The sequence below is a fragment of the Micrasema longulum genome, unplaced genomic scaffold (genome assembly GCF_059751315.1).
Source record: "Micrasema longulum isolate JH-2025_06_02 unplaced genomic scaffold, ASM5975131v1 h1tg001840l, whole genome shotgun sequence".
Classification (NCBI taxonomy): Eukaryota; Metazoa; Arthropoda; class Insecta; order Trichoptera; family Brachycentridae; genus Micrasema; species Micrasema longulum.
In genome coordinates this window covers 136,806-155,005 of record NW_028279014.1, presented here as the reverse complement: position 1 = coordinate 155,005, position 18,200 = coordinate 136,806, and the positions used below count along the sequence as shown (strand labels likewise).

The window sequence follows — 18,200 nt, the reverse complement described above, 5'->3', positions numbered from 1 at the left end:
GTGCACATAGAAATCTTAGCATTATTCTTCGTTTATATCAGCTATTTAATTATACCGCATGCATTCAAATAGTCTACTTTGCATATGGTCGCAGTTTGACCAAGTAAGCGTCTTCTATTTGGTTTCCACTATATGTCACACATAACGAAAGGTTCGAAAAAATTGAATGGACATTTCAACGACATCTTAACTGATGAACCGGGTTGTGGTCCCGCGGCTAGTGTCTCGGACTCACGGCTCAAAGGTACGTGGTTCGAATCCCACTCTACCCCAACTTGATTCCCATTTTCTAATAGTGAGTTATTTACAACTCGTTGAAAATTGCCCTCAAAATGAAATATTTGTGTAAATCATAAGAACGCAAATATTATTATTTTATACAAAAAGATATACCTACCTTAAACGTATGACGTTCTAAAAGTAGTTCCAACAGATTGTGCCTCTTTAAAGTATATAAAAGTGAAAAATAATACAAACAGTGGTGTTTTTTAAAAAGTTAAATAATTTGAAAGAGTAGTTTTGGTGTAAAAATAACAAATAAACTAAGTATCGATGAAATAATAACTTTTTGATAAAATATTACAATCTGACAGTTAACAATTAAAACTTTCAAAAATGTGTTTTTAAGTGATAAAATAAAAACATTCTAGTGTAAAAATAAAAAATAAATTAACTCTATAAAGAATAGTGAGATAAAAAAAAACAATGTTCTAATAAAATTATAAAATATAAAATCTGATAATTAACAATTAAAACCATTTGAAAAGTAATTTTATAGTGCCATCTATGATATCAACAAAAAAACTGTTGGATAATTATTAACTAATTAATTATAATTATAGTCGTACTATTAAAATTATTCAATAGATGGAAAAAAAAAGTAAAATGAACTGATATAAAAAATAATGATAAAAATAAAAATATCGCAATATATTATATTTTTAACTTGAAATATAAGGATTAATATACTTATTTTTCGAAAGTGAAAATATTATTCATTTAACAAGAAAAAAAAAAAAAAACATTTTTTATATCCCGAAAAAACTTAATATGGAATGTAAAATATGTAATAGTGGCTTGAGCCCAAAAAAAACTCTAAAATGTAGTCGATGCTATGAAGTATTCCATTACAGCTGTACGGGGACAACAGCAGAAAATTATAAAAAAATGTCGAAAATCTACCGAGATAGCTGGAAATGCACCTTATGTCGTAAGGAAGATCCAAGAAACACTAAAAACATAAACTTGGAAAATCTACGATCAAGGTCCCTTACTCCTACACCAAATGACAAAAATAACTTAGAAATACTCAAATGTCCTTTTTGTAAACAAACCCAAGATGTAGATAAAAGTATAATAAATAAATTGAAGGATCAATTTGAAGAAAATACTATTATGACAAAACAAATATTACTAGAGTACAAAGAAAATACAAAATTGATTAAACGTATGTCTCAAGAATTCATCACGGATTTAAATAAATATAAAGAAGAAATAAAAGACAAAATATTTACATTGCTAAAAAATATAGAAGAAATGCAATTAACAATACAGAAGAATAATTATGAAGAAAATAATTATGTGGCCAAAAATAGTGAAATATTTTATGAAAACCAACCTCTTGAAATAATAAACAAAGTACTTTTACCACCAGGAGAAAAGATCAAAATATTAATATTCGGAGATGAAGAAGGGAGAAGACTTAGAAAAAAAATTGAAAAAAATCTATTCAGTAATGTACAGTGTAGCAGTTACATCTTTCCTGATGCAACAATTGATAATTATATGTCGACAATTATTCAAGGGTGTAAACAACTAACAAAAAATGATCTTGTATTTTTATACCCAGGAAAACATGAAAAATCACCTATTAATATTTTAAGCAATCTTTACTTTATACTCCAAAACTTAAAGCATACCAATGTAATTGTCCATTCGGTTGCAACAAATAAAAACTTAAATGTATCAAAACTAAACGTAGAAATAAAAAACAAAACTAATCTATTTGAGCATGCTAAATTTATTGGCCCAATATTTAATGACCAAATGAATTCATATTTCATCAACAATGCTTATAAAACAGAAACATACAGAATTATAGATATGATTAAACAAGAATATATATTAAATGTTTTCAGTGATACTAATGAAAATAATACTTTAGACAAAAAAAATTCTAGTGGGTCAAAAAACTTGGAAAAAGAACCGGATCAAAGCCTGAACTAACAAGTTTTATAATAAATAACCACATTAAAAACCTTAAAATACTGTACATAAATATTCGTAGTCTGAAACCCAAAATAGATGAACTAAAAGCACTTATAATAAGTGAATTTAAAAACCCCGATTTCATCATTCTAACTGAAACATGGCTCACTAATAGTGAAGCAGAATTATATGACATCAATAATTACAATGTAATAAACTCCTGCCGGGAAGGTAGAGGAGGAGGTGTAGCAATGTACATAAAGAAAAACTTAAATTACGAAGCAAAAAATATTAAAAATAACAGAGATATGGCAAACATTGTTTTAATAAGTCTCATAAAACAAAAAATAAATTTGTGTGCTATCTACAGACGACCAAATAAAACCGAAGTACATAGTTTCATAAATCTTCTAGAAACCCAAATACTTCCGTATGGAAATAAAGGAAAAACAATAATAGTTGGGGATTTTAATATCAATATATTAGAAAAAGACAATGTACTAACAAAAGAATATGTAAATAGCCTAATATCTAATAATTATGTAATTCTTAACGAAATTTCACTTGAAAAATATACAAGATGGAATCACAGAGGAGAAAATTCGATTATTGATCATGTATTAACAAATTTTGTAGAAGCTAAATATACAATAGACTACAAAGATACTCCACTAAGTGATCACAGAGCACTCTATCTAAATATAGATATACCTATCGAAAGACAAAAAATATTTAAACAAAAATACACCTTAGAAATAACAGATTATGTCAAATTAAAAGAAAATCTCGTGGCGAAAATACAAGAAGTTAATAGTTTTAAACAGTTACAAGACATTATCCAAAACGAAATAAAAAAGAACACAAAAACCAAGGTGAGAAACTTCACAACATCAATAAAGGAGGGTTGGCTAACTAAAAACATATTTCAAAAAATAAAAAATAAAAATCAAGTATATAAAAAAATGATTAAAGAAAGAAATAACAGTCAACTTGTAACCGAACTAAAAAATATTCAAAAAGATTTAAGAAATGAAATCAGAAAATCAAAAAAACAATATTACCAGAATTATATAAAATCAGCAGAAGGCAGCAGCAATAAACTTTGGAAAATAATAAAAAATATCAAGTCTGGAGAAAAATTGCAGTCAGCTAGTATAAAAGAAATGAATGTAAAAGATGGGATTTTCACAAATGATGAAGAAGAAATATCAAACATTATCAATGAATATTACTCCAATGTAGGCCAAAACCTTGCAAGTAAATTAGATGGACCATGTCTAAACATATCAGAAAAACGAAGAAGAAAAATAAATAGTACCTTTTTTCTTAGACCAACAACGACAAATGAAGTGTGTAAAATAATTGACAATCTTAAAAAAAATGCATCGCCAGGATATGATAAAATTAAACCTTCACTCATAAAAAATCTCAAAGATATTTTAAGCCCGGTCGTATCAAAATTAATTAACATGCATATAAAGTTAGGAATCTACCCGGAAGAACTAAAGACTGCAAGAATAACTCCTATATTTAAAGGTGGAGATCGAACGGAACCTAGTAACTATAGACCTATAGCAAATTTAACTGTATTTAATAAAATCTTTGAAAAATGTATTCATAAACGATTAATGGGACATATTAAAAATCTTAATATAATATGCTTAAACCAACATGGTTTTCAAGAAAAAAAAGGAACTGGAACCGCTCTAGTAAATTTGATTAATTATATTCAAACAAATATGGATGCTAAAATTCCAACCACAGGAGTAATATTAGATTTTAAAAAAGCTTTTGATACGGTTCACATTGAGACCATGATAAAAAAATTAAATGATATAGGAGTAAAATCTCAAGAATACAAACTATTAAAATCATACTTAACTAATCGGAAGCAGTATACCTTTGTAAATGAAAAAAAAAGTAAAATACAAACAGTAAATTTTGGAGTCCCACAAGGATCTATTTTGGGTCCACTGTTATATATTTTATATATTAATGACTTATCACTGTATAATTTTAAAGGGAAAATTATTATGTATGCCGACGACATTGGACTTTTTTATAAAAATCAAACAGACGTATTAACAAACAATGACATAAACGAAGACCTTACTATATTGACTAAATGGACAAACACAAACTTACTTACACTTAATGAAAAAAAATGCAATATTATCCATTTTGAATCTAGAAAAAAATGTCACAAAGTAGATGCTTACATAAATAATGAACGACTAACTGAAATTGAACATGTTAAATATTTAGGACTAACAATAGACAGACAATTGACATGGACAATTCATATCAACAATTTAATTAGCAAAGTGGCAACTTTATCAAGTCTATTTTTTAAAATCAAAAACTTTGTTCCAATAAAGGAAAAAAATTTAATGTATGAAGCATATGTTAAAACTAAAATATGTTATATGCAACTACTATGGGGAACAGGATATCAAAATGACATAAACAGACTACAAAGACAGCAAAATAAAATATTAAAGTTAGTATATGACCTTCCCTATCTAACAGCAACTAAAGAACTTTTTGAACAAACTAAACAATTAAACGTAACTGAACTCTTTAAACTAGAATCTTTAAAATTTATTCATAAATTAGCCACTGATGTAATTGTAGACGAAGAATTAAAACTTGAAAAAAATTGTAGTAAACATGAACACAATACGAGAATTTCAGAAAAATATCATATACAATCTTTTAAAACGAGAAAAGGACAATCGAGACTTATAAACCATGGACTGAAATTATACAATAAACTACCAGACAAAACTAAACAAAAGACTCAGGCAACCTTTACAAAAGATGTTAAAAATATTATTATTAACAGTAGAATTTGAATTTTAAAAGTGAAAATATTTTGTTAAATGTATGTAACCCGTAAGGGTTTATCAATAAAATTTAAATTAAAAAAAAAAAAAAAAAAAAATAAATAAAAAATATAAAAAAACAGGAGATTCAGGCATACTGATCTCAATTATATATCTTCCTGCAAAAGCATTACTTGCTTAGTTTAGAAAATTGTCGTCTGCTGTTAGACATGGGGGTTCTTCATGACATACTAAACGAATGCTTTGATAGCCCTGGTATTCTGTCTGAGTTATCACTAAACGCCCCTGGCTACCGCACCTATTACACGTCGAGCTCTCTCTTTTATGTGCCAGCCGCACGCACAAACTATGCTTAGAACTCTCTGCTTATTTGTTTGCTTATGAGTATAATTCGAACTCAACATTGATGCTTCTAAAACATTACAGTTTCACGTTAACAAAATTTTAATATATCTTTTTTTTTCTCTCTTCTGCATTCATATAAACACACATGTCAGCCCTTAGAGCCTTATAAGATCCACTCACACACACTCTCACACACTATAATACACCCTTACAGTCAATTTCTAACACATTTTTACACACATGATACCTGACTTACAAGTTAATGTATTTCTGTGGATATGTGTCATTGGTTTTGTTCTATGTAATTGATTTTATTATATGTTTAATCTTTGTTACTGTTGATATCCCGAATAAATATATAAAAATATCAATGAAATATCTTAGGATTAAAAGATTTTTTTGAGAAGAATAAGGTAAATGAACATACAGGCATCTTAGGGTTAAAAGATTTTTTTGAGAAGAATAAGGTATAAGAACATACAGGCATTTAAAGGGCATGTGACCTCTCATATTAACTGTGTACATTCCCATTTCGTATTTATGTTTTTTTTTTAAATTCTAACTGTTGACTATTATTGTCTCCAACGATTTGGACACGAGAACTCAAAATATTGTTAAATAAATCATAGTATTTAGATACTCAAAAGATGTGAGATACGCGGTCTATAAAGAAACAAAAAAATAACTCATTTTAACGTCGTCACTAGTTCTTATTAATTAACTAATGATTAGATAGATAGATAGATTTGATAGATTTGATTTGTAATAGATTTCTAGTTTACGGTAAGTCAGCTGACCAATCAGCAGAACTGACCGAGAAGAAGGGGAAGAGAACTTGAGACATAACATTCGGAGTAATTTAAAAAAATAAAAACTTTAAAAAACCATAGCGTTGATAATCCGATAAATAATATTTTTTAAATTTATTTTGACCAACTATAGTATAATATTTTTTTTTATAAACCACTGAAATTCCTCGTTAATATGTCCTAACGAATTAACCATTATATTAAGGAGAGGGTTTTGCCATTATTTTTGCCCCGCTTTTTCACTTTCGCATTTTCGACTTTCGTTCTAAATATTTGTGCTTTATTCAATATTTTACTGCATTATTTTCTTATGATTCTCGTAACTTGCATGCTGTGAGTAGTAACAAATTACTGGCCCAATTATAGTTTTTCCCGAATGTGTCTTGTCTCCTGGTGTGGATTGTCATAAAAATAAAGTAAATTAATAATTACTTTCGCACGTCTAAGTCTCAATGTTTTAAATAAAAATAGTCCACAATTTTGTTAGATCTTTAAATATATTTACACAGACCTTTCCTGTGTTTTGGAAAATAGCGATCGTCAGTGACCAGATTGTGTGTGCTAAGTAAGTTGTATTAAACTTGTGGTGATGAGAGGGAATGGAGCATTAGGCCTTGTTAGCGCTCGGAGGGGCAAACTGTGCACATTAACCCCTCACACGCACGAAGGGGCTGGTTTATCACACGTTTTTTTTAAATTCCACAAATATTTGTATAAATCTCAAATTAAATAACAGATTTTATTGCTTGTAGATTAAAAACAACAGTATTTCGAACGCGTTTAAATGTCTGAAGAAATGCAGCGGATTGTTTTTTTAGCTTCTTTTCATATTCAAAATCGTTAATGTTTAGAATCTGATCAAATACTTTCATAATCAACTATTATGATCGTCTAGAGTACTTTTATATCTTTATTTGAGAATTCAGAAGGGTTTTGGCTGGTTTGATATTCTTGCAAAAATTGATATCTAACTGTATAGATATTGATGCATATGATATCCTTGCTCAGATAAACCTTAATGTACCTCGCCGTAACTTGCGTACCAATCCTGTCTTTGCTGTGAGAAATTATAAAACTAACATGATATCGGGTTGTGGTCCTGTGGCTAGTGTCTCGGACTCACGGACCAAAGGTCCGTGGTTCGAATCCTACTCTACCCCAACTTGATTCCCATTTTCTAATAGTGAGTTATTTACAACTCGTTGAAAATGGCCCTCAAAATTAAATATTTGTGTAAATCATAAGAACGCAAATATTTCTTTTTCTTTTAAAAAAAAAAAAAAAAAAAAACATCGGATGCCAAGGATTCTTAGAACAATGAACGAAATCTCACTAAACTGTACTGTCAATGTGTTCCTATAGCAAAGACAAGCATTCAAGAAGCAGGCGGTGTTGTCACTCCTGATTCGCGATGACACACTTGCCATGTCCGCCTAGATTATGCCATAATTATACCTTTGTAAATTTAAAATTGTTTAGATTAAGTGTTATTTTTTAATAAATACTCAATAACGCCTATATATTAGGGCTTTCCTAAGCCTGTTAATTGGCTTAAAAAAAATGTATTCCAAAATGTTTTCCATCTCTGTTGTTATTCTATTAATCGGGCCCTTTTAATTTAGACGAGAAAATGAACATTATAATAACAGATAAAATACAAATCGAGTTGACTTCAGCAGTCCTTGTTTGCCCCACGAAGGTATGTTTCGAATTTGATTTCTGGTAAGATCACAATAATTAAATAAAACTTTTTATCAGACCCATGCACTACCTTTTAGCCAGTTGTTTGTCAAAAAATTCCAGTTTTAATTAAAATCATCACGGTATAGAGTAGGCATTATGATCAACTTAAAACAATATATTGATGTTTTTGTAATAGGTGTAATTTATTATGTTAATAAAAGACGAGTGATACTTTAATCCACAAATTTGGAATACCCAGTGACCGGTTTTATCGCTTTCGCAACATCTTCGAGACTGGTATCTTTATTAAGGAGTTTAATGTATTTATACAAAACAGAGGTAAGGTTAGATAATTCAAAATTATGTGAAAGTAAATTAAATAAAAATATTTTTATCTTAAGGATCATTATCAATTTTTCTTTGGTTTGACCATAAACTTGACAAACTAGAAATTATCGAAATTAACAGATTAAAAAAAACCCTGACGTAGAATTACTTAATGAACAGATAACACACGTGCATTCTCCATTAGTTTACCCATTGTAATATATTTTTACTAACGACTTTTTACCCTTTGTGTTTCAGAAATCATAATTGACAAAAATTACCACTCACGAAGGATAGGGCACTTAAAATAAAATCCTTAAACTCATTAAAATAGCATCATATCAACTCATTAGTTAACCCAAAAAAAAAATGAAAATGATCCTTATGTTAAAAAAAACTTTATTTAATTTACTTTCATATAGTTTTGAATTATCTATCCTTACCTCTGTTTTGTATAAATACATTGAACTCCTTAATAAATATACCAGTCTCGAAGATGTCACGAAAACGATGAAACCGGTCACTGGATATTCCAAATTTGTGGATTAAAGTATCACTCGTCTTTTATTTATATAATAAATTACAATGAACTTCCACCAAGAATTTTCACTTACAAACTAGTAATAGATGTACTTAGATTTTTTGAACTTGTATATAAAATATTTTTTCTAATTCATTCTATGCAATGTAATGCAAATACGACTCGATGAGATAAATGTTTTAATTCTTTTAAGAATTACTAGAGGTCTAGAAACCGCCCTGTGAAGAAGGAAAGTCTATGTTCTGAATAGGCGTCTCCGGGAACACTCCTCTCGGTGCGTACCGTGGAGAATAATGGCTGGACGAGCTAGAAAACTTTGTCAGAGATTTATGTTCGGATCCGATGGAAGGGATGGGGGTCTTATCTCAGCTCTAACCTAACCCCAACTGACTGCCCAAGCTAAAAGTTAAGACAACATCTCCCCCTTTCTTTGACGGTTTTTCGGCTGAAGGTGCTCGGCTTGTTTTTGCTCCAACCCTTTTGCGTGATTATTTATACTGCGAACTTTGAAGGGAATCTGGATTTTATAATGAAATTACGCTTCTCATTTCCTCAAGAGCAATTTAAATACATCAAAAAATGGAAAGGCCACCTTAACGCTGCGATTCATAAACTGTGCTGAAAGACAGATTTATCTAGGGAAATAATTCATTTCTCGTCATTACAAATGAAACTTAGATAATATTTACATTCTTGTACAAGTACAAATGAGTACATAAAATTAATAACATTTTTGGTTGATGTTTAATGCAAAATTATTGATTTTGGTCAAGTTTTTTTTACAATCGTTGACAGGGTTGCGTTTTTTCACATTTGCATTAATTTGAAAGTTAACCAATATTTATAAACGCTGTTAAGGATTGTTTGTTAGAAAAGTCTAGATATGAGTAATTTGTGAATACTCCGCTTTGTTGCTATGAAAAAGTTTTCTTAAAATCAGTTTGACTCTTGCAGTAAAAGTTGACTATTATGTGGAACCAGCCAATGTAAAATTTAACTGCTATGTGGAACTATATATCCGTATTTCTTGCGGTACAATGAACTGCATTGATTTTTAACAGCAGTCAGGCTTAAAAGCCCTGCGTTCATGTAACTTTGTCAAAAATATCAAACAGCCGCCAGCTTTGTTCAGATCTGATCGTTTAATTTTTTTTAGGTCAATGTTAAAATTATTCCAAAAATGTCATGAACGCTCTAAATGAAAAATGTGTACACTAAGAACTATATTATTGAATATTGAACTGTATTACATGGTAATTACACAGAATGTACCACAGCGGGAGCGAGTTAATACGTTGGATGTTTCACACTTCATTAGACTTGAAGTGATATTGAAGTGTCTTATTAACCCTTTCGTAATTTCTATACGAAAATCCTTCGGCAGATATAAGCCAGGATGTTACGCAAGACACATCTTACATGTCATCCATTTTAATTCACTACCGGAATCAACACGCCATTTATCATACTTACACGGAATAACTTTGACTGGATATTAGGAAAATGGAAATTATTTGACTAAATTCCCGTAAATGAACTGGAAGACGAATAAACAGAATTTAATTAACTGGTTCTTTGGAAGGTAATGAATCTCGCATAAGATACAAATATTCTGCTAAACTTTTAGACGTTGCCACAGGGAATATACTTTTGAAATAATATTTTCTATAACGTGTCTAAATCAAAGTCTAAGTAGAAAACTAATCAAGGTGAAAGTTTAAAAATAATAATATTAGCTTCTCTGCATAATTCAAACTAAATGTGATCTCAAAATATAATAAATCTTTGATTTCTTGGACAAGCATCCCTTCCGCAAACCCCTACTCCTCCTCGACAATTTCTTTTGCGATAAAAACGTATTTGACCAACGAAGCGATACGCACCAGACGCCGACAAGGGAAGGGGCTGGGTAGGAGAGGGGTAGGAGATTATGGAGGGACTGCTTGTCCGAGAAATTAAGGATGTACTACATTTTGACATTACAAATTATTTAAATTTTTTAATCTACTTTTTAAAAAAAAAAAATAGAATTTTTTTAACGCTTACCATTAGGAATGTTCCTCTGAAGTTTCGCGGTCTGGCCCTGAAAAACCGTGTTTAATATTTGCGGTAATATATTATTATTATTATTATTATTATGGATAACTTATATAGCGCCATTTTCGTAATAAAATACCTCAAGGGCGCTCCACATAGTGATTCTTTTGTTAAATAAATTTCATTAAGCTTCCAAATTTGTAATTTAATTAAAACAATTTATTTTGTTGTCACATGCTACGGATTTATTCAAATGATTCAGAGAACAAGTAGGTATTAATTTTTTTTTAAACATCACTTCTATTTCACAGCCTCGCATCTCTGCTGGAAGAGCATTCAATGCCATAGAGCCTGCGACCGCAAATGCGCGTTCAAAAAATTTAGTACGCTGTTTGCGTAGAGGTATAATAACTTTTCCTCTCGCCGTAGACGTAGCTGATCTAAGCGTGAGACGCCTGTCAGCTAGTTCATCTGGAATGCATAGTTCCCTTAGATATTCCGGAGCAGAGTTGTGCAGTGACTTATACATAAGCCAACCGAGTTTGTATTCGAATCTCTATAGAAAACGTAGCCGGTGTAGTTCCCGAAGTAGTGGAGTGATATGACTGAACTTAGAGATTCGAAAATAAGTCACGCTGCAGTATTCAATACATATTGTAGGCGAGTCATTTTGTATATACTAGTATGCGTGTGTTCACTAATTACTCGTCTCAACTCAACACACAACTTTTAGTCTTTTGGAGCTGGGACTAATGTCTAAAAAATGTGTAATAAACTATTTATAAGTATGTCAATAAGTAAATAAAAAATGTGTATAAATATTTACGCTCACAAAAATGGTAATTTTTTATATATTTATGTTTATCAATAAGCTCATATTCATTTCCATCTTCCATTAAAATATTGTTTCATATATCTTAGCGCAAACCTCCTTATGTATCTCTCGGGGCTGGTTTTATCAATGATTAGTTATTGTATGTAACCCCTTCTCCCCTCACACGGAGCTATCTACGGTTTTCAGCACTAATGACTTCTGGCTTAACGCCAAAATATAATTGTGCACCGAATACGGCTCAGCCTCATCCCTCGATGAAAGATTCGTTCCCGAGTTTGCAAATCTTTCCGATATAGTTTCCTTCGAATACTATCTATTCTCTATTCAGTTGTTTAATGGGGAATATTTACGAATCAGATATCCATTAAATGAGAATTACATATTCTATAGTATATTTAAGATGAAAATAAAATGAGCAATGTCATGTTAAAACGAACAGAGGAGATATAAATAAAACAATCAAACTTGCGAGAAAATCTTGGCTTCCTTACCAATGATAATAATAAGGATATTTCACTTTTTTTTATTTACATTTTCAAAGTAATTGAACGTAGTTATGCAGAAAGCAGCCAGCCATAGAAAAGTGAAACTGAGATAATAGCACCTTTGTGAACTGAGTATAATCTACACAACAGTTAGATTCTAAACAAATAATAAATAATAAACAAATCTACACAACAGTTAGATTTTTTTTTACTTTAACAAATGATAAACAATTCTAACAAGAATCTAATTATATGTTTGACCAGTTTTGATAATTTTTAAAATTAGTTAAGATTTTTTTAGTTCTGTAGGTGTTTTTTGCAAATTGAAAAATGCTGTTTTTGTGAGGGACACCATTTTCAAAATGTGATTTAAATTTTTTTTCGTATGAAAGCGGTCTTGCTGTTTTTAGCAGGACATAGAATTGACCTTACTGCACATCGATATCTCATTTTTTCAAAATTGTGGACTGGCTGCTTTCTGCATAACTACGTCCATTGAAGGTCTATGAAATACTGTCCAGTAATAATTTTTTTTTGCTTATTATTAGTAGCATAAAAAATACCTAAAAATTTGTAATTTTGAAATCCCGCAAAAGCAGTGATTCCATTGGCCACGCCCCTAATACGTCAAGATTCATGTTTATTTGTTTCTGCCATTGAAATTTGTGTAGAACGATTTGATGAATCTTGACGTCACAACAACCAAGGCCAAACACGTCGCGTTTTTCTAATTACATATTTTTATTGAATTTCTTTTTTACATTTATTTGCGAAAAAATTTCCCTACAGTATCCATTTTGATTTTGAAAATACAATTAATTATTCTAAATCCATTTCATATATTTTTATCGGTAATCGTAGTAGTGATATTACCCTTTGTAATTTTTCTATAAATATTATAATCTGAACGTAGTTATGCAGAAAGCAGCCAGCCATAGAAAAGTGAAACTGAGATAATAGCCATTTTGTGAAAAGAGTGAATTATAAAATCTACACAATAGTTTAAATGTTTTTGACTTTAACAATCGATAAATAATGAAAACAAAAGTTTTTTTATCTATCACAAAAAAAAACCTTTTGTGTATTTGACCAGTTTAAAAGATTTTTAGTACCATACGATTTTTCTAGTTTTGTGGGTGTTTTCTGCAAATTGAGTAATGCCGTTTTTGTGATCGACACCTTTTTCCGGAGGTGATTAATACAGTTTTTTTTATATGAAAGCGGTCTGGCTGTTTTTAGCAGAACATAGAATCGACCTTACTGCACCCGATAACATCAATATCTCATTTTTCCGAAATCGTAGACTGGCTGCTTTCTGCATGACTACGTTCAATTGGTCTTGTTATTTGTTGTTATTCTTTATGTATTGTTTATTACTATGACTGTGTTGGTTTCAAAAATAAATTAATAAATCTCTACCGGTTTCGAGACGTACCCGTCTCTTCGTCAGGACACCAATTAAACCAACATGAAAAACCCACCATACACCTTCACCATAGTTGTTGCCCAAAAATATTAAACCAACACGACATGCATTTAAATAAGCAACCCTAACATGCACTGATTCGGTTATGAAATCTTTTATGTTGTGACTAGACTCTTTTCATATAGTCCTCGTGTAATCCACGTTATAATTCCATACATCCCGTTGAGTGCTGCCCACGGGAGATAAGCCTATTGCGGACTGCCGAGTGCCGTGTTCGCAGTTAGCACAAGCCGTAAACTGGCTGTCTAAACACTAAACATTGCAGTTATCGTCATACGGCACAACTTCTGCGGCCGCTAATACCTTGCTTTGACATTAAAGTTGTAGGATTAAAGCTTATTCAAAGTACTTGTATTATATATTCTGTTTTCTTATTATGTATCGTTTTTTTCAGTCCTTATGACTTATTTTTAGGAAAGTCTGACCGGACCGACCGACGCAGCTTTTCGTAAGCATTTATATAAAAATAAATCATTTAAATTAAATGCATTTTAAATTCAATATATGTGTGCATAGAATTAAGAATAGTCCAGAAACCGCATACGCACATCAAACAGTAGGCAACTCAACTACTCATAAATGAGTAGGTTTACGTTTTGCCCTATTAGTTTCTTTGTAGACGTCGCTCAGTACGCAACTCCTGATTTGAATTCAACTATGCCGTGTTGTGTCCTTTTAAAGTGTAGAAATATGGCTAGAATCTTAAAGAAACAGGATGACATCACATTTCATGTGTAATTAAGCAAACGAATGTTTAAGTAGAAAATGAATTACTTAAACATTGAATAATATTTTTCCATATGTCAGATTGTCGAAGAAACAAAATAGAAATTTCGTTAGTGTTGCCAGGGTAGAATTTTCTTTTTACCCTATTTTGCTCATTTAATAAAAGAACTAATGAAAATTAGACCTCGGATTAAACAACGCCGTGGGGAACATTTGAACGAAATTATCTTTAAAACATCAAATATTATTTAGCATGATATAAAAATATCCATTTTGTGTCAAATAAAATTTGTTTTATATTTTAAGTTCAAAGTTCATAAATTCAATTACTTTTATTAAATGACCCTTTATTTATCTAATCTGTTGTGTCAATCAATGTTTCCGCGTGCACAATAAAATTTTTAAGAAATTAACAGATTGCTTTTTTTTTACCTTACATTTGTGTTATGATTATTTTTATTTCCCATCAAGCAACATTACCCGGCGACTTAACGTATGCGCGCGGCGAAAGTGTGTCTAAGTGGGAGAATTATTGGAGACAATCCGATGTATTCAAATGTGATTCTACGCTCCTTCTGGACTATTCTTAATTCTATGTATGTGTGCTTATTTTAATTATTACAGCACACATAAAAATATGTTTATTTATGTGCCCTATTTCAAGTTTTAAAATAGTTTGCCAAATCATTCCTTAAAGTAAATGTTTGGTTTTTTACTTATATTAAGTCTCTTTAATAGGACAGAAATGGTATAATGACATTCCGATGTATTCAAATGTGATTCTACGCTCCTTCTGGACTATTCTTAATTCTATGTATGTGTACTTATTTTAATCATTTCAGCACACATAAAATATGTTTATATATGTGCCCTATTTCAAGTTTTAAAATAAATAAAATAGTTTGCCAAATCATTCCTCAAAGTAAATGTTTGGTTTTTTACTTGTATTAAGTCTCTTTAATAGGACAGAAATTGTATAAGTTTTATATGTAACTGTATTTTTAACGACAGCATACAATTTTTGCAACAGGATACGGCGCAGATCGAAACCGCAATCAGTAGGGATTAGCTTCCTTTCGAGCTTACGTACTATTATCTTCATCATATTGAATGTTCTACCCTCTATACAGAAATCCCCCGCCTTTCTACCCATATCTATTGAACTGTGACTGGTAATATAAAAAATTGTGTGATTGGCATGAAACGTTGCAAGTTGTAATATCGAAAAAAAAATATTAGGAAAATTCTATTAACGGAGATAATACCTATATATTGTACTTACATTTCCCATTTTGATTATTTTTTCGACGCAATATTCACATATATTTAATACAAATATTCAAAGCATGGCAAAATCTTTGTAGACTCATACGGGAATCTAATTCTCTTAGGATTTCATCAAAAACCGTTATCTCAAAAGAGAGGAAGATAATTACTTTGATGGATATCTCCGAGATTAAGGAGAATTGAATTGGAGGAATGAATTGGAGAATTGTATAGATATGGAAATCACAAACATTAGGCAGAATGATAAATGTTGCTCAATATCAATATCAATATCACTTACAATAGCCAATTACAGCTCATAAGTATTTAAATATCGGTTTTTTTTTTCAGTTTAGTTACTAAACAATTTTTCAAATAGCTTTACTTATTGTTTTTCAAATCTGCAAACTGTTTTAAAAACCACATCATTTCAGTTAAATACCATTGAACCACACAAGTAGTGTATATATTTTTATTTTTTAAGTAAATTTTAATAGAAGTTAATTATTTTGATTCAAATTTATGTTACATTAGAAAAATTGATATTTTTAATGGTATATATTGGTGTTGATTGGAATAATAGATGATAAATTGGAAGGTGTACTATTTTGAAACTTGCATAATCTGGAAAATATAACTTTATAAGTTGACGAACTATATTTTGAGTAACAAATGTCAAAATAATGGTAGACAATAGTGAATTTTACCTTCTATGAAGTTTATTCCGATTGATAAATGTTACAATAGGTATGGAAAATGTTTTTGAGAAGAAAATATAGTGGTCTAGACATTTACATGGATTATTACCTATTATTGAGACGGGTTGTGGTCCCGTAAGTAGATAAGCGGAGGGTTAAGAGATAGGGTTCGAGGTTCGAATTCCACTCTACCACAACTTGATTCAATTTTTTTGACACAGTTATTCACGACTTTTAGAAAACGACCCATTTTTCAATCATAAGAACGCCTTTTTTATTTCAGAAAATACTGTTTTAAGTAATCACATTATTCAAAAATAATAAAAAATATAAGTCATTAAATCTTAGAATTCACAAAACAACTAGATTCTTTATGGTATACCGTAAATCATAAAATGTAATTTATATCGATTGTTCTTAACTCTGTCAGATTACTCGTTCATGAATCGACATAATATTTCTCTAATTTTCTTAAAAAACGGCTAAATGTTCTTCTTCATAAAGTAATCAATCCCAATGATTGATAATCAGAAAACTCTTAAATTAAGAAGATTGATTACACTTTCTATAAACGGCTCTTGTTTATGTTTATCAACATAATCCACACCAACCTTCCAAATAATTCAATATACAAAGAAAAATATTTTTAATGCTTTACATTTTTATAATTTGTTAATTTTAGCTTTTTATCTTTGATGAATTCCACAATCGAAATTAAGATAAAATAAGAAAAAAACAATACCACGAGACTCAACATACCGGTCATTCTAATCTGCATACTCCCCTACAGCATAAATACTTTAATTATCTTAGAAAGGATTCAATAAATTAAGAAACTGATAATTATAGTCTGAGGAGTTTTAAATTTATAAACAACCAAGTAGTAAATTTATAAATATTATTTTTTTTGATTTCGTAAATCATATTACCTTATCTTTTTACGTTGCTTATCATCAAAAATGAACAATTTATTGGCCAAGGCAAATTTTACTTGGACTTTAATTTATTCTAAAATATTTCTAAATTCCGTCAGATATGCGGTGTTCAATTTTCTTGTTCTGCCTTGGAATTGCGCCATTATTCAAAAAGATGTTAATTTATTTTTCCCTTGTTTTCAGGTAAGGAAAACTGCTATGAATTACAATGATTCCGTGGATTTGAGATTTTCCAATGGGCGGGAAAACACACTCGCTTTTCCAGAGCTTGAATATTCTATTGCGCTGCTTCAAGAGTTTCTAGTAAGTTTGATGCTTTGTAGATTTTTTTAAAAATATACACACCGAAATAAATTCGAACGGATACACATATTTTATGGAAAATGTTATAAGGCCTGAAGAATTATAAGTATACGTGGAGATTTACACTCTACCTTTTTGAAAGATAAACTTGTTTTTTAATTTGAAAACAACTAATATTATACAATAAAACGAAATCCGCTTCAAATAATTGTTCGTTATGCATTTTTTTTCCCTGAATTCATGGTACTAAAAATGCTAAATAAATCAATCCGGTTTATATGTTAGCAAAAAAACGTTTTACTATCGTAAATGTATAAAAATCAAATAAAGCTTGCTTACATGCGCTATTTAGTTCTATTAAAACCAAGTACATTATTTACAAAAGTAACAAATACCCATCTTCACAAAAAAATCGAATCCCCAAATTAGTAGAAAATAAATATTAAAATATATTTATGAAAATTTTCTCAGAGATTGGTGATTTGTAAAAATTTATTCAATTTTGTTTTTACCTAATTATTATTCTTATACTATCAAGCTGTTCTTTTATTTATATTAGTTTACATACTTCATTTAATGTATTATATCCTTTTTTATCGTCTGCGAGGACATAGGATAAGGTAAAAAATGTTATTAAATCTCGTAAATTTATCACAGTTCACACACTGAA

At 30.0% G+C, this 18,200-nt stretch overlaps 1 long non-coding RNA gene across 1 annotated transcript in view; it reads left to right on the top strand.

Annotated features, from left to right (window-relative positions):
- The window catches only part of LOC148273774 (uncharacterized), a 181,793-nt gene extending 163,838 nt beyond the window's left edge, over positions 1-17,955 (top strand). Inside the window, exon 2 of the long non-coding RNA XR_015824475.1 lies at positions 17,411-17,955. This is a non-coding gene — a long non-coding RNA (uncharacterized LOC148273774). The remainder of the gene's footprint in view (positions 1-17,410) is intronic.
- Positions 17,956-18,200: the final 245 nt, after the last annotated feature.